Source organism: Zingiber officinale, chromosome 3A, assembly GCF_018446385.1.
Source record: "Zingiber officinale cultivar Zhangliang chromosome 3A, Zo_v1.1, whole genome shotgun sequence".
Lineage (NCBI taxonomy): Eukaryota > Viridiplantae > Streptophyta > Magnoliopsida > Zingiberales > Zingiberaceae > Zingiber > Zingiber officinale.
Window position 1 is genome coordinate 59,377,361 of NC_055990.1, and position 7,844 is coordinate 59,385,204.

Sequence of the window (7,844 nt, forward strand, 5' to 3'; positions counted from 1 at the left end):
GGCACCCCCTCCCTCTCTTTTATAATCCTTGGTCTTGGTAAACATGGAAAATTTAAATAAAAACTTCCTTATTTTCTTTACCATGAAAAGGAAAATTTAATTGATTAAAAACAATTTTCTTTTCTTATATTAAGTGGTCGGCCACCTCATAGCTCCAAGCAAGGAAAGTTTTAATAACACAAGAATTAAAACTTCCTAATTTTCTTCCGAAATTTTAATAAAAATTTCTCTAATAATTTTTCCCTTCATGGTTGGTTATAAAAGGAAATTTTATAAATTAAAATCTATCTATTAAAACATGTGGATGATTTCCAAAATGGAAAGTTTTCTCTAAAATTAAAATCTTCCTTTCAATCTACAAATAAGGAAAGATATCAAATCTTTTCTTAATCTTTTGTAGAAACTTATAAAAGGAAATATTTAATTTTAAAACTCTCTTTTTAAAATCATGAACATGGTTATAAAAAAGGAAAGTTTTATCAAAAAATTAAAATATTCCTTTCAACTACAAATAAGGAAAGATATTAAATCTTTTCTTAATCTTTTGTAGAAGGAAAGATTTAAATTTTAAACTCTCTTTTAAAACCATGATATCCACATAATAAAAGATTTTAAATAAAATCCCTTTTATTTTTCTAGTGGTCGGCCACCTAAGCTTGGGATCCAAGCTTTGGTCGACCACCTTAAATTGGCTCCACCATTAGCTTTGGCCGGCCCTAGCTTGGGCTCCAAGCTAGCTTGGTCGGCCACCTCAAGGTGGGTAGAAAAGTGGGTATGTGGTGGGTATAATTCTCTATATACAAGAGGCTACGTAGGGACCGAGAGGAGGAATTGGTTTTGGTCTTCTGATGAAATTAAGCTTCCTGTGTTCGCCCCGAACACCTAACTTAATTTCATCAATAATAATTCATACCACTAAAGAATTATTATTGAACTACCGCACCAATCTCAAATTACATTTTAGGCTCCTTCTTATTATGTGTGTGTTAGTCTCCCTGTGTTTAAGATGTCAAATGTCCACTAATTAAATGAGTTACTGACAACTCTCTTTAATTAATATCTTAGTCCAAAAGTAGTACCAATCAACCTTATTGTCATGTCGGACTAAGTCCACCTGCAGGGTTTAACATGACAAACCTTATGAGCTCCTCTTGGGGACATTATTAACCTAGATTATAAGGACACAGTTTCCATCTATAATCAACAACACACACTCTAAGTAATATCATTTCCCAACTTATCGGACCTTTTGATTTTTCCAGCTAAATCTCACCCTTTGATAAGTTAAAGGAATGAATACTAAATATATGTACTTGTTATTATATTAGGATTAAGAGAACCCACTTCCATAATAACTAAGGTCTTGTTCTTTTATTAAGTCAGCACAAAAAGAACTTACCTTAAATGGTCCTGCTCAATACACTCAGAGTGTACTAGTGTAATTTTATAGTTAAGATAAACTAATACCAAATTACACTACGACTATTCCAATAGTTTGTTCCAATCCATCTTAGTCGTGAGCTAGTGTTTATAATTTATAAAGAACTGATAACTTGATCTTTTGTGTGTGACACCACACACCATGTTATCTACAATATAAATTAATTTGAACAACTACACTTAGCATATAAATGTAGACATTTTTGACCAATGTGATTCTTTATTTCAAAATAAATATTTACAAAAGCTAGGCTTTCAGTATACACTCTAACAATCTCTCACTTATACTAAAAGAATAAGCTGCTATATCTGCTGCCATACATCTGATTCTCATCCCCTCCATATGCCGATCAAAAGCTTTCGCCGGAAGGACCTTAGTGAAAGGATCTGCCAAGTTATCTGCTGATGTAATCTTGGCGACAACAACTTCTCCTCGCTTGATGATGTCTCGTATCAGGTGGTACTTGCGCTCTATATGTTTACTCGCCTTATGGGCTCATGTTTCCATCGAGTTTACAACTGCACCACTATTATCACAATAAATTGTGATGATTTTGGGCAAACCAGGAATCCCATCTATGTCCATTAGGAAGTTCCTAAACCATACAACTTCTTTGGCTGCCTCAGAGGCTGCCACATACTTAGCTTCCATGGTTGAGTCTGAAATGCATTTCTGCTTAACACTCCTCCATGCAATGGCTCCACCTCCTAAAGTAAACACATAGCCTAATGTAGACTTACTATTGTCCCTATCTGATTGGAAGTCTGAATCCATGTAACCCACAGGGAGCATATCATCTGCTTGGTAAGTAGCATATAATCTCTAGTGCTTCTCAGGTACTTTAATATATGTTTTACAACAGTCCAATGTCCTTGTCCAGGGTTACTTTGGTATCTGCTAACCATGACCATGGTAAAACAGATATTCGGTCTCGTGCACAACATTGCATATATTAGGCTTCCCACAGCCGAAGCATAAGGAACTGCCTTCATGCCCTCTATCTCCTTTGATGTCTTCGGAGACATATCTTTAGATAAAGCTACTCCATGCCTAAAAGGTAAGAAACCTTTCTTGGAGTTTTGCATGCTAAAACGAGCAAGGAATGTATCTATATATAAAGCTTGAGATAGGCACAACCATCCTTTTCTTGCGATCCCTTATGACTTTGATCCCAAGAATGTGTGCACATTCTTCTAAGTCCTTCATATCGAATTGTTTGGACAACCATACCCTTACGTCCGATAACACTTTGACATTGTTTCCAATTAATAAAATGTCGTCTACATATAGTACAAGAAATACCACCACATTTCCGTTACACTTCTTGTATACACAAGACTTATCCGGACACTGAATAAATCCATATGACTGGATTACTTCGTTAAACCGGATGTTCCAAGATCTTGAAGCTTGCTTCAGTACATAAATGGACCGATTGAGCTTACACACTAGATGCTCTTTGTCTTTTTCAATGAACCCCTCTGGTTGCTTCATATGGATGTTTTCTTCAAGACTTCCATTAAGGAAAGCTGTACTTGATAACATACTTGGTTATTGGTAGGGAAAGTACTCTGATATACCATCGCGGCTTGGCATTCAGTAATAACTTAGACCATCCTACAATTATAGAAGTTGAGAACTAGAATATTGCAATTCCATAGCACAACATATATTCACCATTACAATGAAACCAAAACCCTAAAACATCCTCTTGAATTAAGGACTTCCTCAACTATTCCTCTTTTATTTTCATATTTTTGTTGAAAATCTCAAAACAAACCATTATCAATTTTATCTAGTTAAAGTTGAAGTGTAGGACCAACTGGCATTTAATCTTCAATTCTCATGGGATAGACTTTTATAAATTTTATTACTTGACGACAACAATGCACTTGCGATACACACATCAGTTCCATAGCTATATGAAACCCTATGGTATGAAGGGACATGCTTCTTGAGTTCAGGTTTGCATCCCAAACCTCTATGGCCATTGGATGGTTCTTGCCTATTTATTCCTATGTTTTCCTTATTTGACCCCTTAAGAATATTTTTCATTCTTTTTAGAGTCTTCTCTAATCTGTCAAGCCTTGACCTCAAGCTTGGTTTTCACTCCTTAAATCCTTAGATTTAGATTTTTCTTGATTTCCTTGAGTATTTTTACTTTTAGGAAAATATTTAAAATTGTTAGAATTCTTGCCTAAATTATTATCTATCTTCCTAGCCTTAGGTACTGTAGTTTTGGTATGATAAGCTACATATTTTTCCTTAATCCTATCATACTTCCTATTTTCATGATAAATTGCATTAAAATGATATAAATTATTTCTAGCATGCATTTTATCATGACTTAAAGGAGTAACATCAATAAAAGATACCTTGGGTTTGCTCTTAAGAGCTCCCCCTTGACTTGTGCTTCCTCCTTTAAGCTTGGTTGGTTTTTTCCCTTTTTGACATTGGCTTCGATAATGTTCACTTTGATTGCAAGAGAAGCACCCAATGTACTTCTTGCCTTTGCATATCAAAGGACCGACCTTCTTGGATTTCTCCTTGCCCTTTGGTGCTGGTTGACTCTTCTTCTTGGTCAACTTTGGACACTTACTCTTGTAGGGCCCTCTTTCCCTACACCCAAAGCAAATGATATAACTTTTATTTTTACAAATTGAAATATTTATACCTTTGCTTGTAGGGGTGGCACATGATCCTCCATTAGATTTTCCTTGATTTGTGGAGGCGGCGCTATCTTTCTCTCCATTTGACCTAGATGAGGAAGCCTCTTCTTCCTCCGATGTCACCAAATGACACTCCCCCTCAATCCTAGAGGTGGAGGCCTCTTCATTTTCATCCTCATGTATATGGAACAAAGAGTATGCTCCCTCTTTTCGTTTAACATTGTGCTCTCCCGAGGATGGCTCTTCTTGAATTTCTTCTTTCGATGTTGAGCACCTCTCAACTTCGGAGTCCTCTTCTTGTTGATCCAATGAGTTGCCCTCTTTGGAATTTTCTTGACTTGGTGTAGTGGAGAGTTCTTCATAAATCTTTGCCAATTTTCTCTAAGCTCCTTGGTGTCTTTATATTCCCCAATTTAGCTCAAAACATTGCTTGGTAATAAATTGACGAATACCTTGGTCACTTTGTCATTTGCCTTGCATCTTTGAGTTTGCTCCTTGCTCCATTCGCTCTTCTTAAGAATTTTTCCCTTGTTATCCGTTGGAGCCTCAAAGCCCTCCATTAGAGCAAACCATTGCTCTATCTCCATCATGAAGAAGTTTTTGATTCTTGATTTCCAAGAATCGAAGCTTGATGCTATAAATGGTGGAGCTGCTCTTGTGTCATAACGGAGTTAATCTCGGAATTCCATTCTTGAAGTTAAGCTCCTCTTGATGAAATATTTGACTTGTTGAAATTTGAGCTTCAACTTCTTCTTCTTCCTCTAGCTCGTTGCCCTTCCGGTGATGAGTCCGGTAAAGAGCAACCTCGCTCTGATACCACTTGTTGGGACACTTCAGAGCTAGAGGGGGGTGAATAGCTCATCATGCTCGTTCACTTGCTTCGATAAAGATGATGATGCATTGGAAAAACTTGAAGCAATCCTCTCAATGCTAACACAAGGATTTACTTGATATTTACCTCAAGAAGAGGTGACTAATCCAAGGATCCACACACTGAGCACACTCTCCACTATGTAAACTCTTCTTCTCGGAACAACTGGAGGTGGAGAAACCTTGTACAAGACTCAACAACAAGATACAACTCAAACAAGAAGTAAAAACACAAGAATACAGATAAAACCTTCTTCTTTCTTGATCTTGTTAATGAAGATTGCCTCTTGATGCTTGAAAATATAGCAGCACCTTGCTCCAAGTAACTTCAAGAACTGGTGGAAGAATGGGAGAAGTGTCATGTAAGAGCTATAGTATTTGAACCTTACCATCACCTTTATACCTCACGATCTAGGGCTCCCAATCAATTAGGCCTGATCCCAATCGATTACTATGTTAGATCTACATGACCCTAGCTGTCCAAACCTCACAACCTGCACAACGATCATATCCCAATCAATCAATTGATTGATTGGGGAGGCTTTGATTGATCAACTAATCGATTCAGAGTGCCTCTGTACTCTCGTAGATAAACCCAGAATCGATTGACAGATCAATTCATGCTACCTTACAATCTTGTGAGAAAATAAGCCCTAATCAATCAACTAATCGATTTGTGTATCCCATTTGGCACGACCATACTATTGAGATGTATATTATAAGACTAGCTTTTGTATGAACATCTGTTTTGAAATATTTTGAAATAAGAATCACCTTGGTCAAATTTTTACATTTTATATTTATATATATGTCAATGCAGTAGTTCATTTAATTTATATTGTAGATAACATGGTGTGTGCACTACAACAAAAATGACCTTTCGCAGCGTATAAATTTGCTTTCCGCAGCGCGCATTACATGTCTCATAATTAAAAGCTGTTGAAAGTCCTATATTATTGGCAGCGTGCTTTGCGTGTTGTGAAAAATATTATCAGCAGTGCGCAACACACGCTGTGAAAAATAATATCCGCAGCGTGTATTGCACACTGCAGATAATATTTTCCGTGGTGCACAAAGCACGCTACGGATATTATTTTTGGTGGCATGCTTTACGCACTGTTGATGGTTTTATCTATATTAAAAAAAAAATTTATTAAAAAAATAATAAATCAAAATTTTACAACAAATTTAATGCAAATCTAATCCACACAAAATTAATAAAAGACGTCATTTTTAGTTATACCAAAGCAAGGTTTGAAGATCCAAAACAAGATACAAAACCTCTGACAAACTAGCTATTACAGAATATTGTAATTCATTGTAGCACCCAACAGAAATACATCATTCCGTAGATGTTTAGGTAGAATATTTCTCAATGCTAGCAGCACAAACCTGACGCTTCTCACCATCTACTATCTGAGAAGATACTCCTAGGCTAACTGTGATCTAATATTTGGACCAATCCCGCACCCGGAATGAAGCTAAAAAAACCTATCTCAGTAATTCACTTCATCGAGTATTCATTAGATAGACCAACACACTTTAATAACTGAAGACTAGCGTTGAATGTTCACAAGAAATGCCAAATGTGCCATCTGGGTTGAAGTGGATCAGAATAGTATGGTTTTCAGGATCAAGAGGACAAGCATGATGAGGCACAATAAAATAAGCAGTGGCACACATGACCATTCCACCATTTTTCTGTGTTTTCTCTGCCTGCAGAAATCCACAACTGATTAGAGCAATAGAGTTGGTTATTCTATACGGTTGAACAACATCAAATTCACGTGACAGAATACAATTTCTATAAATGTAGGGAATGCAGTTTAAAACAAAGATGTAGAAGCAAAATTCGAACTGCATGTATGCTTCACTAAGCATGTATTAGAGGGTTCAAACATTAATATCTTCTCTAGTGTCCCAAAACATTAACTTGAAGAGTACATATAAAGAGGTGTATCTAATTGGTCAAGAAAAGATGTAGGCAATAACCAGCTTGTCATTTCTCTTGGTTCAGCTGACGTGCATGTTCTAGAGTCTAGACCATGCAATAGATGTAGAAAGTTTGTTAAGGTTTCTTTCTATCTATAGCTCACAGGACACTACATGTTCACTCTTATAGACAGTTAATTTATCTTTTATTAGAAATAACAGTATATAAAGATAATACTGATGCACAATAATGCCATTACTTCCAAAAACACATCATTGTTTGGAGAAAAAGAACACTAATAAAATGGCAATTTATAAGAGTTAGGCAACTGATAAAACTTATAAAAGTGTAATATAGAGTCAAGATTCAAGAATGTGAAAATGAGTAGAACAATAAAAAGAGATGCACAAGCAAATATTTGCTCATGATAAAAAGCAAAGAGCATGAACCAACCAAGGTATATGTTCCATAACCTTTTTAAGTGAAAGGGCCACTATCTATTCATCTCCATTTGGCTCATGGACATCAAACAAATTCCTTTTATGGCATCAACCGAAATTTACTTCATAATCGCAAATAACCAGCAAAAAAGAGGTCATTTTTAAATATTTTCTATGACTAACATAACCAACTCACATCTTTTAGATATCTAGACAATTAAAGAATGACAAAGGACAAAGCATAAGACAAAAAAAAAGAAGCAATAAGAGAGAGAACCTTCTCTAACTGTTAAAAGCCATCTTCCACTGAACTTGTAACATTATGTACATTGTAATCAATCCATCAAGCATGGTTCCTTGTTAATATCACATGTATCATAACATGATGCATGGTATCCACATAAACTCTAGGTCACTAAGTATCAAAAGAAAAGCTTACTTGATCTATGACAAGGACTGAGAAATCTTTCATGATTTGAACAAGTTTCTTC